Genomic DNA, 15,091 nt, shown 5'->3' with positions numbered 1-15,091 from the left:
CAATTTTTTCTAAACGCAAGAAATATCAATATAATTTTATATTTTCTTTCTATTAAAACACTAAACTTTGATTTTTTTTTTTTTTTTTTTTTTTTAAAATTTTTCATCTTTCTGTTATAGCAATGAACTTTCAAATATTTTTCTTTCTTTCTATCATTGAACTTCAAATTGAAAAGCCATAAATAGATGATAAATATCAATGGTTAAGAAACATGACGTTGTTGCATAAATAACTGTTATACCCTCTGTCGTTTTATTGATAAATTTCCAAAATAAACATTTTTTCTACAAATTTTCCTAAGCAAACCAGAAACCAAGCCAATATTGTTTACTCTAAACACAAGTCTCCATACAAATTGCTTTGACCACATAACACTTTAAAGTAAAGCTAAATATAATAAACAAGATACTTTACAAATTGTAGAAGTAACAAAATAAATTATCAGGATCATTACAGTTATCAAACAAGCCACAGTTTGGTATTGATTCAATCCTTAAAACTGCAAACTGAAAGTTAAGTACCTTTATCTTTGCCAACATGATAGAGACCCTTTTCTTTTCATTTCTCAGTTTTTTTTTTTCCATTTCTACAGTCCGTGTTTCCAATTCTCAGTATTTCTCTATAAAAAATAGAGAATAAATCAGATGGAAAGAGAATCAATATATATATTTTTTCTCATTTCTCTATTCTCGGGGTTAAACAACCAAAAAAAAAAAGAAGAAATTCCACTTCTCTCCGTTTGTTTCATTTCTCTACCAAACGCACCCAAGAAAAAATGGTTTTAGTCTGTTTTACATGTTGAGAGTATTTTAGTCCGTTTTATGTAGTCTAATTAAGTTCTTAATATTTCAAAATTTCCACTTTTTCCCCTAAAACTTTGAGTTTTCAAATTTTACACAAAAACATAATTTTACCACACAAATACATATTAAATCATAATATAATTACTTTAAGGCATTTTATGGTGAACAATAATTGGTCACAGACCGAGATCAATGCGCCATAGAAGCAGTATATGCCCTGTCATGTGTAACAAACACGCCCAAGTGAAACACTCTATTTTTGGACAAAGATGTTCTGGAATATCAGATATAAAAAGGCATTTCAAAGGTGAAAGCCCATGAAGTCAAAAAGAAATAACACATTGATAACACCTTCTGCGTCTTCCACTTTACCTTCTTTGCAAAACGCATCAACAAATATACTCAAAGCTTGAACATCTAGGGATATATTTTCTGTCTCCATTTCTTTGATCATTTTAGAGACCTCATCCCAATGAGATAAGTTACAAAGGCCATGAATCAAAGAGCTGTAAGTGACATCTAGGTAAGATGCCTTTGCGGAAAACCATTTCCTGAAAGAGTTTAAAGCATCATCTACCATTTTTTCCTTGCAAAGACTATCAATGATGGTGTTATATGTGACCACATCAGGTTTACAACCCCTTCCATCCATTAGTTTAAGATAATCAATGGCTTTATCATTAATGCCACATTTGCAAAGCCCTTTAATCATAGTGTTGTACATAATTGCATCAGGTTCACAAAGTTCCACTTTGATCAACTTCTTGAAAAATCTTTCTGCCTTGAGGACTGTATCTTCATGGATGAGTCCATTTAAGAGCGTCCTAAAGGTGGAGACATCAGGTAGAACAACATGTTTGAAGCTGTTAGCCTATTATTATTAGCCCACTTGCTTATGGGCCCTTTAGCCTTTAGCCCATTAAGGTTTTGTCTAGCTAGTATTTATATCCGCTTTCTACTTTGTAGTTTTTATGCTTTCATTGAGAACCATTGTATTTTTCTCTTTATTATAATCATATGACAATGTTATCATGTTATCAGAGCAGAGGCTTGATACGTTGTTAGAAGCCTCTGTAGCAGTCATCTGTATTTTTCTCTTTATTATAGGGTTACTGTAGTAGATTCGTTCGTAGCAGATTGATGTGTTGATTTGCTGTTGCTGTTGATTCGTTCGTTGTTGCTGTTAATTCGTTAGCTGTTGTTAGTATTCGTTGTTACGTTGATTCGTTGTCGCTGTTGATTCGTTGTCTACTTGATTGCTTCCGCTGGTTTGTTACTCCTTTCATTCTCAGATTGTTATACTGTTATTGTGGTTATTTATTTGCTGTCAACATGACTGGAAAGGATGATTCCATTTAGTCAATTAGTACTCGCCTAGATGGAAAGAATTATACGTATTGGAGTTACGTTATGAAGAACTTCCTTTGTGGGAAGAAGATGTGGGGCTATGTCACTGGGACTAAAGCCAAACCCTCAGTGCCTCAAACTGAGAATTTTAATTTGTTGCTTGATGCTTGGGAGACTGATAACTCCAAGGTTATTGTCACACCCCGAAACCCAGGGCGGAAACGTTCCGGGGCGGAGTTGACTTCATATTGAATATCATAACCAATGTACATAGTAAGCAAAGTAAACAACCATTACATTACATATAAAAGTTTACATTTGTTTGAAAGTAAAGTTGTACAAGTGTGATACATATGTATATATGAACAAAAGTATGACGTGTCTTCTACGTACTCCGTCTTCGCCAAAAGTATCATCGGGTACCTGTCTAATGCGGACCTGAGAATACAGGCAGTTTGAAAATCAGCATAAAGCTGGTGAGTTCATAAGTGGTTTTGTTTTCTGAAAATGTACAAGTTTCCTTTCGGTTTCTGAAAAAGTTATGTATCCAAGAAAATCCCATATTTTCTTATATGTAAAGTTTAGTTATCTGGTTTGTTACACGATTCTGGTTATGTACAACGGTTATCCCAGGAAAATCCCATATTTTCCTAAAAGTTGGTTACCAATCCGGGATGTAATGTAAAAGATGTATATTGAAAACCTGGTTATCCTTGTAAAATGTATTAGTTTTAAACACGTATATAAAACTAATAAGTACATAGTAAACTAGTTACTATATTCATTATTACTATCAAGTAAATCTCTGTTATCCAAATTGCGAGTTCCATAACCATACGATAGACTAGATATGGCAATAAGTAGTCCAAATCATTTTATGACTTTCGTTACCCTTGAACCTTTCGGTTCGGCTGTAGCTAGCAGCCAGGTGCGGGGTAGTCAGCCCCGTATAGATCTATACACTCAAGTCACACTCCCTATCTAAGAGATTCTGGTTACGGGTGCGGTCCTCCACTCGCGTATCTCTGTGGAGTGTTCTCCGAGGACGTGTCTCCAATTTATAAGAATAACAAATCTACTAGTAATAATACAGAAATACCCTGTTACAAAACAATGATCCTCCACTCGCGTATCTCTGTGGAGTGTTACCGAGGACAAAACAGTGTACTAAGTTTCATGTTCAAAGTTCAAATGTTATGCTTTTAACTGATATAATGTGAAAAACCATTTGTGAAAATATAAAATACAACATTTTATAACGTTTATCACAAACAATACAGTAATGTGTTCTGCAAGTTCAAACGGTTATCTGTTATGATTGTCAACTTTAAAAGCATATGAAATATGAAACATAACACATGTAAAACAAGTTTTGAGTACAAGTATTCCTTGTACTTTGCTTGTATTCCCCCTGAAAACAGCGAAAAACATTGAAAAAGGGTAGGGGTATGAACTCACCAGACGAGAAAACGTGACGGTTTGGATGCTATGTGTCGGTTCGGGGCTTGATAACGCGCGAGGTTCCTATGTAATATGAAATGATATACAAATGTATCTAATTAGACTTTAAATCACTAATTAGATATGATTATACACTCCAATACAAGAAAACACTTCAATTCAAGTGTTTGGAGTGATCCGGGTGGCATCTAAGGGTGTGTAGCGCCTAAATATGGAGTTTACTCTTCAAGAGTAAACTCTTTGAGGAGTTTATGGCCCATTGACCATATCCCCATGAGTTTACGGCCGTAAACTCATGGGTGGTGGGTTCTTGGATGCCAAATGGTCATACAATGTACACGGGAAGGTTCTAGGGTTAATTCCATGGCTTAGGAAGTGATCGGGACTTGAAATGGCTTTGGAAAATGAGTTTACGGTCTAAGGAGATGTTCTTAGGGAGATTACTACCTTAAACTCATGAGTTTACAACTGTAAACTCATGTTTGTACATGATTCATGGCTTTTGGTAGTTGTAAGTCAATCACATGTGATTCTAGACAAACATACAAGCTATACAAGGTGTTAAGGGCACTTTAACACCTTTTTGGGGGTGTTTGAGGTCTAAGAAGATGTGTTTACGGTCCAAGAATGTTCTTGGGCTGTAAAATCAAGTTTGACACATTTGAGGATGTTTTGGTGCATCACATGAAGGATTATGAGGTTCTACACTCCCATGGAAGCATTTGAAGGTGTTTAAGGGCATTTTGACAACTTAATATGAGTTTATGGTCCATGAATGAGGGTTTACAGTCCAAGCATGTGATTGGGCCGTAAAATCATGTCCATACATCAAATGATACGATTTTGGGGTCCTAAGCTCATGCATGCAAGTTTCTAAGTCGAATCTAAGCCCTAGAAGTGTTTTGGAGGGGTTTTGAGGCTTCAAAACCCTCATAAGAGGTGTTCACGGTTTTGGGAGGGTGCCCAAACTGTAAACACATGTTCATGATGTTTTTGGGTGATTCCAACATGAATTTGCATACTATTCAAGTTAAACAACAAGTTTAGGATTGATTGCTTACCAAATGAGGCTTGAAATGAGGTTTTTGGACCAATTTCGAGTTCTAGAGAGAGAGTAGTGAGAGAAAGTTTTTAGAGAGAGAGAAAAAGCTTCAAAATGATGTCATTGAATCGCTTATATAGGTGTTTAGTTTGTGGCCCGGAGGAATTCTATCCGATACTGCCGTTAGACGGTGCTTTTGGTCGTACCCGATAAATTTGACGTAATCACGACTTAGATGAAAATAATAATTTTCCAAAAAAATATGGAAAATATTTTTATGTTGATATCGCATCCCGACACTTACGAAAATGAATTAAAAGTCACGATTAAATTAATTTAACGCAAGGGTTAACAGGACAATTTGAATACGAACGGTTTTATTTAACGGGAACGGTTTTAGTGACAGAATAAATTACAGGTTGTCATAGTTATTACTTGGATTAATAACTCTGTTACTCAGTGTATTGGTATGCAGTTGGATAAGAATGACACAACAAAGGGAGTTTGGAATCACTTGGAGAGACTGTATACTTAGTCCAATTTTGCTAAACAATACCAGTTAGAATATGATATTCGTGCCCTTCAACAGAATGAACAGAGTATTTAAGATTTCTATGCTGCTATGTATGATCTGTGGGATCAATTGGCTCTTACTAAATCTAAAGAGTTAAACGATTTTGAGCCTTACATTGCTAGGAGGGAAGAACAACGCTTGGTCCAGTTCTTGATGGCCTTGCGTTCTGATTTTGAAGATCTACGTGAAATAATTCTTCATAGCTCTCCTCTTCCCTCAGTTGATTCTATTGTCCATGAGTTAATTACAGAAGAGACTCATATCAAGTCTCATGCAGATAAAGGGTTTAAAGCAACTTCTATTCCTACTCCCGCTCCTGCTGTACTTGCTATCTCCTCAAATCAGTCTTGACAAACTTCAAGGGTTGCTTCTGATGAGTGTGCATTCTGCAAATAGAAGAATCATTGGAAAGCTCAGTGTCCATTGTTAGTCAACAATGGTAACTCTGGTTAACCTTAGTCAGTACAACAAAATAGGTCTGGTCGACAGAAGTTTCAACCACGTTCTTCTGGTACTCCTCCATGGATCACTCATCCTCCAGAGTTTGTTGCTGCTGGTATTCCACCAGTTGATACAGATTCTGTTGGAAACATGTCCCCATCTACATTGGATCCCAAGGTGTATGAGAGCTTCAAAAAGTATTTGGCTTCTAATCCTACTGCCATGCCTGCATTTATGTCTCACTCTGGTCCTACTTCATCTGGTACATCAGGTATTCCCTCATCTTTGTGGATTTTAGATTCTGGTGTAACCCATCATATGACCCCTCATTTGTCATCATTTATTTCTTTGTCACAAGTGTCATCTATTTCTGTTAAGTCTGCTAGTGATACATCTATGCTAGTTAAGGGTGTTGGGTCTGTCTCTATTTCTCATATCACTCTCCCTGATGTTTATTACATTCCCAAAATTACTTTGAATCTTGCCTCAGTCAGTCAGTTATGTAAGTCTTGTAACTGGGTGTTCTTTTCTGATTCTGTCTGTGTTATACAGGATCAACACACCCAAAAGGTGATTGGGATCAGTCGTAGGGTGGGGGAACTGTATGTCTTGGAGGTTCTTAAAGTGTCCGTTGTTGCTGCCTCCAACATTGATTTATCTTCTTTCCATTTAGTCCTTTGTCGTCTGAGTTTTATCTTTGGCATTCTCGTTTGGGACATGTGTCTGTATCACGTTTGAGTTTTTAGCATCTAGTGGTGTTTTGGGTAATTTATACACTTGTGATATTTCTGATTGTAGTGGTTGTAAACTGGCAAAATTCTCTGCTTTACCTTTTAATAAAAGTATGTCTTGTTCTACTGCCCCTTTTGACATTATTCATTCTGATGTATGGGGTCCTACACTAGTATCCACAAAGGGTGGGTCAACCTATTATGTATCTTTTATAGAAAATTATACTCGATATACATGGGTTTATCTTATGAAACGCAGATCTAATTTCTTTGATATTTACAGTAATTTTAGAGCTCTTGTTAAAACTCAACATTCGGCTGTGATTAAGCGCTTCAGGTGTGACTTAGGGGGTGAATATACCTCTAATGATTTTACTTAGTTACTTGCTTCTGATGGTACCATACATCGGTCCTCGTATACTGACATACCTCAACAAAATGGTGTGGCAGAACAAAAACATCGTCATATTGTTGAGACTGCCCGTTCATTGCTCTTGTATGCGTAGGTCCCTAGTGCCTTTTGGAGAGAAGCAGTCCTAACTACTATGTATGTGATTAATCGTATCCATACTTCATTGAATTTGGGAATGTCTCCTTTTGAGAAGTTATATGGTCATCTACCAGACTACTCTTCCTTACGAGTTTTTGGATGTACTTATTTTTTTCTTCGTCCTCATGTTGAGAGGAACGAGTTGGGGCCGAAATCTACTATTTGTGTATTTTTGGGGTATGGTATTGGATAGAATGGATACCGTTGCTATGATCCTGTGATTCAGAAGTTATATGTTTTCTGACATGTCACTTTTTTGGAACATATTCCTTTCTACTCAATTCCTGCTACAACCCACAATGTAACAAAGTCCGATCTTCTGCATATTGATCCTTTCAATGAAGAAATAGAGGCTCGAGATCCATCTACGCCACTTGATCCTTCAGCTCATGATACACCCACCTATTCAGAGAGTTCCTCAAATCCCCCCGTTCCTAAGCTTGGTCCTCTGATTGTTGAAATTGAGGATCCACATCCACCACCACTTCTCAGGAGATCTACTCGTCCTGTCAAGTTCACCAAGCTTCCAGATTTTACTTACTCTACATATTCAGTACCATTTGCTTCATTTATAGCGAGTATCCATCATCTGTCTGAACCTGAATCATATAAAGAAGCTGTTTTAGATCCTCTTTGGCAAAATGTTATGGCTGAGGAACTCACTACTCTTCATCAGAATCATACATGGGATTTGGTTTCCCGTCCTCCTGGGAAACATACTATAGGTTATCGTTAGGTGTACAAGATAAAAACAAAAGCTGATGGTTCCGTTGAGCGGTACAAGGCCAGTCTTGTAGCAAAAGGGTATTCTCAACGGTATGGTTTTGACTATGAGGAGACATTTACCCTAGTTTCAAAAATGACAACAGTCCATACTATGATTGTTGTTGCATCTGTACGACAGTGGAGGATTTTTCAAATGGATGTCAAGAATGCCTTTTTGAATGGTGATCTCCATGAAGAGGTTTATATGACTCCTCCCCCAGGAATTCAGCACCGACCGGGTGAGGTTTGTTGGCTTCTCAAAGCTTCGTATGGTCTCAAGCAAGCCCCTCGTGCTTGGTTTGAGAAATTCTCCAAAGTGATCACCTCTCTTGGATTTATCCAGAGTAATCACAATTCTGCTTTGTTTGTTAGATGCTAGAGTCCAGGACGGATTCATCTATCCTTATGTGTGGATGACATGATTATTATAGGTGATGACCACAATGGTATTGAGTCTTTGAAGCATGATCTAGCTCATTGATTTTCTATGACGGATTTGGGCTTGCTAAGTTATTTCTTGGGTATTGAGGTAGCTTAGTCTAAGAAAGGGTATCTTCTTTCTCAGACTAAATATATATTTGACTTGTTTAAACGGACAGGCCTCTCTGACAATCAAACTGTTGATACTCCCCTTGAAACCAATGCACGTTACTCTCCTACTGATGTCGTTCCTTTGTCTAATCCGAACCTTTATCGCAATGTTGTGGGAAGTTTGGTTTATCTCACGGTTACTCGTCCAGATATTGCCCATGCTGTTCATGTTGTCAGTCAGTTTGTTACTACCCCTACCTCTGTTCATTGGGGTGTTGTTCTCCGTATTCTGAGATATCTTCGTGGCACTCAATTTCAGACCCTTTTGTTTCCCTCGACGTCTCCTCTTGAGTTACGTGCATATAGTGATGCTGATTGGGATGGTGATTGCCATGATCGTAAGTCCACCACTGGATTTTGCGTATTTCTTGGAAAGTCTCTCATTTCGTGGAAGAGCAAGAAACAGGACGTTGTCTCTAGATCTTCCACAGAGGCTGAATATCATGTTATGGCTGTGACTACATGTGAGATTATCTAGTTACGGTGGCTGCTTGCGGATATGGGAGTTCATATTTATTCATTTACTCTCTTGCATTGTGATAACAAAAGTGCGATACAAATTGCAAATAATTCTGTTTTTCATGAGTGGACGAAGCACATTGAGAGTGATAGTCATTTTACTCATCATCAACTGCAGCTTGGGACCATATCGCTTCCGTTTGTTTCATCAACCTTGCAGATTGCAGATATTTTTACAAAGGCTCTATCGACTTCTCGGTTTCGGTTCTTATGTGACAAACTCTCAATGCTTATTGATGCGGCATTGTGAGTTTGAAGGGGGATGGTAGCCTATTAATATGAGCCCACTTGCTTATGGACCCTTTAGTCTTTAACCCATTAAGGTTTTGTCTAGCTAGTATTTATATCTGCTTTCTACTTTGTAGTCTTTATGCTTTTCATTGAGAACCCTTGTATTTTTCTCTTTATTATAATCATATGACAATGTTATCAGAAGCCATAGCCTAGGGCTACGAATCCTGCATTGGTGTGGTTCATTTGACACCAACACTTGATCACAATGCTAATAGTGTACGCATCAAAAGGAACACGAAGGAGACTCATTTGTTTAAAAAGATTAATTGAAAAAGAATAGTGTTTCATTTTCGTAATAGCTTGCAACAACCGGTTGAATTTGACAACTGATGGCATAGATTGTCTATGTGTCATTTCATCAAACAGTTTGAGTACATCATCTCGGTTAGTAACTTCTCAAACATATCGCGATTACAGTCTTTGACGATTGTAAGAGCAAATTGAATGAAACGGAGCTGCAATCGTTTTGGGGAGACTGATTCCGGTACTTAATCCTAAAATTGTTGAATGATATCTGAAACAAAGAACAGAAGAATTACCTTTAACTTTGTTGAGGGGATCGGAGAAGATGAGAGAGGCAAAGGTTTTCAGATGCTCCATTACACCTTTGCATCTCGAAAAGTGAGCTTCAGCCTTCAAGCTAACTGGGGGGCTTTTAAAAAAACTTTTTGGACTTTTATGTAGAAAGTTAAAAAAATTTAAAAGATATTTAGAAAAGTTTTTTAAATCAATTTTTTGTCCTAAACAAAGTTTTTTAAAAGTCATAAAATTTCATCCATAGTTTTTGGCTTTTAATACTTAAAATTCCTAAAGTCAAATCAAATATATTTTAAAGATCTTGTTTTACAATTTTTTTTCTTTTTATAAAAAATAATTTTATTTTATAAAAAGACTTTAAGTTAAAAAAGGAATCTCAAACACAAATTTTTATGTATTTTTGAAAAACTTATTTACCTAATAGGTATATTTTAAACATATTTGTCATATAGGGTTATTTAATATTTTATTTTATTTTTTAAAACATATGTTGTTCATTTCCTTCTTTCATTCCACATAACATGGACCACAAAGTAAAACAACTTGGTGGATAACCTATTGACCCATGTTCAAATCCTGGCACTACTAAGCCCTTGTGGCCATGGAGGTTCGCCTGCAGTGACTCCAGGGCATGAGGCAAAGCTTCATGTTTGCAGCGGGGGATTAGTCGGTGCGCGAAAGCTGGCCCGGAAACCCTCGTTAGGGAAGTTCCCTTTCCAAAAAAAAAAAAAAAAGTAAAACAACTTTATATGCATTCTAAAATCTTCACTCTAAGACTATTCCTATTTACAACTAAAACCAACTCAACTGTCCATTAAATAAATAGTTTATCTTTCTTCTACGTACCTATTGGTCATATGACTGGATAGGTCTGCAATTCATTGACTGGAATATTCTAAATTTTGATCATCATCTTCAATATAGGTTCTTCGTTGTAGGCCTGTCATTTAGAAATTCGGATGAATCATAATAGTGAAGGTATGTACAACGTTCATCCTCCACAATCATATTATGAATGATAATACATACAATCATAATTTCCCCATCATATCATTGTCCACAAAAGACATGGGTGTCGAAGAAATGTAAAACAAGCTTGTAGAACTCCAAATGCTCGTTCAACATCTTTTCTAGCAGCCCCTTGATGTTCATCGAACAACTTGTGTCTCCGATGTTGAGGGGAAGTTATTGACTTGACAAAAGTATCCCATGAGGGATATATGCCGTAAGTGAGATAATATGCCATATTATTTTCCCGACCATTCACGACATAACTCACATTTAGTGCCCGACTTGCTAAGACATCATCAAAAATAGGAGACCGATGGAGGATGTACATGTATTGCACGTACCTAGTGTTCTAAAGAATGCATGCCATATCCATAAGTCATACGACACAACGACTTCTAAAATGATTGTTGGTTTACTGCTTCTACCTGCATATTGTCCAGCCCAAGCAATAGGATAATTTTTCCATGTCCAGTGCATACAATCAATGCTTCCTATCATACCTAGAAATCCATGTTCCTCCTCCACATGAAGTAGTCTTGCCAAATCAGCTTCATTTGGCCTTCTAAGAAACTTTTCACCGAAACATGAAATGACACCTTCTACGAAATTTATTACAGACAGTTTCACTCATTCTCATATATTTATCTTGTGCATTTGCTGATGTCCCATACACTAAGACCCGCATAGCTGCCATACATTTTTGTAATGGTGAAAGACAATGTCTGCCTGTGGCATCATGTCTTTGTTGAAAATATAGATCATTGGCTGTAACAATTGTCACTATACGAAGAAATAGTGGTCTTTACATACAGAATTTACATCGAAAGGTTGCTTGATCATACTTTGGGTTGTCAACAAAGTAGTCTTCCATTAAACGTGCCTCACCCTGCTCACGTTCTCGATTGCAATACCTCATTGTTGCTCTGGGAGGATGATATTCTATGAGTAATTCAATGATGATTTCATTGAGTTGCTGATTATTTCGAACAACCCGTGCTTCCCATTCCAAATATTTATTCGAACTCGATGAGTTTTCATTATGAGACATTTTTCAAAAAGATAAGAAATGAAGAGTTGGTGTTGGATATCAAAGTATGCCAGTGATATACCTATTTATACTAAAAAATAATGATAAAAAATAAAGACAATGTTCTATTAGTTTATCTAAATAAAATCTAAGCATCCAATACAAAATTGACACATGGAAATGAAGATAATATTCAATTCAGTAGATGGCAAAGTGTGCTAGTGCCCTACTGACAACTCCATGTGCAAAAAAGATTTATAAACAACATTACTTAATAAAATATATTATAAATACGTGAAATACAAAAATACAACATCTTACAAATACATGCCACACAAAACTATATAATAAAATATCTTACAAGTTAACTAAAAGACAAACCGGAAATAAAACACATAATGGCCGATAATCAATTTCCATAAAACTTTGACATTAGAAAGCGTTTCATGTTTTTTTTTTCAAGCGATAAATGCTCCTTTTGTAGAAATGTGTTCAAATCCAGAAGTTGCATCTTGACCAACTCCCTTTCATCCATTTTTTTGCTCCATTTCCTTGTCTAAGTCGATTCTTTGTTGCTGCATTTCTTTATCCAAGTCAATTATTTTTTTTTTCATGACTTCAACTTCACTTTCTCTAGCAAGCCTCATTTCGCGAAGTTCTGTAACGATTTTGTTAGAAGCCTTACCTTTCCTTTTTTGCCGTATCTCTGCCTGTTGGACGTTTAACTGTTGAACCATCACTAGTTGGTGTTTCCGCATTGGAATGGACACAATACTCTCATTCTTCAGTAGTCATTGATCTTTTCTTGCTACCAGCACTTTCTTCATTACCCACTTCACATTCAGGACGGGAACGTGTTGTGTCACGATCTAACTCTAAATCCCCCTTCTCGTGTTTACACATAACTTCATTGAAAACAATATTATCGTTAAACTTGTTACCACTTGCCTCATAAAGTTTATGAGATTTGTTTTCAATATATTTTTGACTCATTCCACTTCTTCGACACCATGCCTCCTGATATAAACCAACCCACTTTTTATGCATTTTCACTAAGCCATTTAAAGCAACCTCTCATTTGATCTTCATTTTTGCTATTTAGCTTTTCTGGATTTTTAACCTGAGCAGTTTATTTGTGCCCACAAAGATGCTTTTTTTATGTCTTTTTCCACGCTTCTTATCTTCGCTAGCAAAACACCATGCTTACATTAAAACGACATCTTCTGCAACATCTTATTTATTTCCCCGTGGTTGTTTTTCAGTATTTTGTGATGTTTGAAGATTATTTGTGACAGGATTTTGGTTGGGATTTAAAAAACAGAGAATTTTCAAAATACTGAGCATTAGAACAGTTTTGAGAGTCTCAAGGATTTATATAAAAATTTGGAAACTTACCATAAATATTTAGAAAATACAAATAAAAAGGGATTAAAATACAAAATGAGGATTAGATATGAAGATATATGATGTCCATATTTATATAGGAATTTTTTTTATGATTTTCAGTATTTTTTTTTTATTTTTCTCAAATGAATAATGTTAAATTTTATTAAATATACAATTTTATCCTATAAAAATCTAAACTTTAATTGGTATGAAGGCATGTGGTATAAAATAAAGAGAAATATTCTCAACTGGTTGGTTGATGTGCCCACTGTGTCGGTGGGTTTTGTCCTATTTCTTAAATTTTTATTATTATTTTGACAACCAAATAGGGTTTTTTTTGTCACCAATGGACATGGTCTAAGGGCATTTGGCCTACCGATAAGGAGTGATCTTCTTGTTTGAGTGGTCATGATTTCAAGTCTCACTTGAGACTTAGGTGGTAGTGAGGAGTAAATTAGTTGTCGTTTAAAAACAATTCTTTATTTATTTAATATATTTTTTTGCTTTTAATGTTTACTAATTGTTTTTTAAAAACATCATTATAACTAACAAATCTTCTTATAAAAACCAAGAAACAACTTTTAAAATTTAAACCAACCAATAACTTTTTAAATTTAAACCAACAAACATCATCTTAAACTAAAAAAATTCATAAGTAAAATATATTAAGTACAAACCAACAATTGTTTGTTATAAAGACAAAAGAAAATAAAAAAACATTCCAAATAACTTTGATTCGATAACCACTACCTGAAGAAAAAAAAGTTATATGAATGAACCAAAAAAATATTGAATGTCTTAATTTATCTTGGTTTAGACGAACATTTTTTTTCAATTGTGAATACTTTGCTTACAAATTCCACATATGTTCGCTTTTCTTCATTCTTTAATGTACATTTCATTTTGAAGTCTTGTTGAGCGGGGACAACCTTTTTTTTTATTCCGTAAGAGCTCTAAATTTTTAAGTAATTCTCTAAACAATGATTGTGGCCAATACGCATCATGAGGAAGTGGGGAAAATTCAGAAGCCCAAGTATCACAATATTTTACAATTTAGTAACATTTATCAACATATTGCCAACTATTCAAATAAAGTGTGGCACATGCACTCAAGACATGAGAACAAGGATATTTAAACACTTCCTACTTACCACATGTGCAAATTTTTTGCTCCAAATTAACTACTTGCACATTTCTTCCTATTTGAGTTATCAAGTCAAATATATCTTTCTCTCGATTAAAAGATCTCAAGGAATGTGTACTTGATTTTGACATCAAAGATACTTGTTTGACAATAACATGAAGATATACACATCTCCATTAGCTCGTGAATTATTTCCTAAAGAAATTCTCACCTCAAAGTAATGCATCAATCTATAAAAAGTAAGTTGGACACAAGCCGTGATTAGTAAGAAACGGGCACCTTTAAGGACACTATTAAAAATCTCCAACAAATTTATTATGAGCAACCCATATCTCCTCCCATCATCATGTGCAAGTGTCTACCTATCAAGTGAATGACTCTCTAGCCATTATCTAGCTTGTAGATTTAGCTTCCTAACTTCTTTTATGGTTGAGTTGAATTTTCGAACTCGATTTTGACTTCGGACATGATAAGCTAGACCTTTCAATTCCGAATTACGAAACTTCTCATAAAAGTTGTTGATAAAATGACATAAACAATACCTATAAAATAAACAACAATAATATGAGTTATAAACTTAAAAAAATAAACATAATGTGTGTTATAAACAATACCTATGAAAACCACATGTCGATCCATGTTGATTGACTGCCTTTAGGATTCCAAGATAATGAGTAAACAAATACCTTCACGTTCTTTTACCATAAGAATCCTGATATAAGAAAGAAACCAATTCCAACTATCATATGATTCATTTTCTACAATTGCAAATGCTAGTGGCAAAATCTGATTAGTACCATCAACTCCCATTGAAATCATCATCGTTCCCTTGTACTTACCATACAAATATGTGCTATCAATGCTAAT

At 35.4% G+C, this 15,091-nt stretch overlaps 1 pseudogene; it reads right to left on the bottom strand.

Annotated features, from left to right (window-relative positions):
• Window positions 1-1,105: 1,105 nt before the first annotated feature.
• On the bottom strand, window positions 1,106-11,715 carry LOC145096081 (uncharacterized; annotated as a pseudogene).
• Between the last annotated feature and the right edge of the window lie 3,376 nt (window positions 11,716-15,091).

The sequence above is a fragment of the Lactuca serriola genome, chromosome 3 (genome assembly GCF_051521515.1).
Source record: "Lactuca serriola cultivar US96UC23 chromosome 3, Lser_US96UC23_V15, whole genome shotgun sequence".
In the NCBI taxonomy this organism is placed as follows: Eukaryota; Viridiplantae; Streptophyta; class Magnoliopsida; order Asterales; family Asteraceae; genus Lactuca; species Lactuca serriola.
Note: the sequence above shows the minus strand (reverse complement) of the source record. Positions and strands in the feature narration are given on the sequence as shown.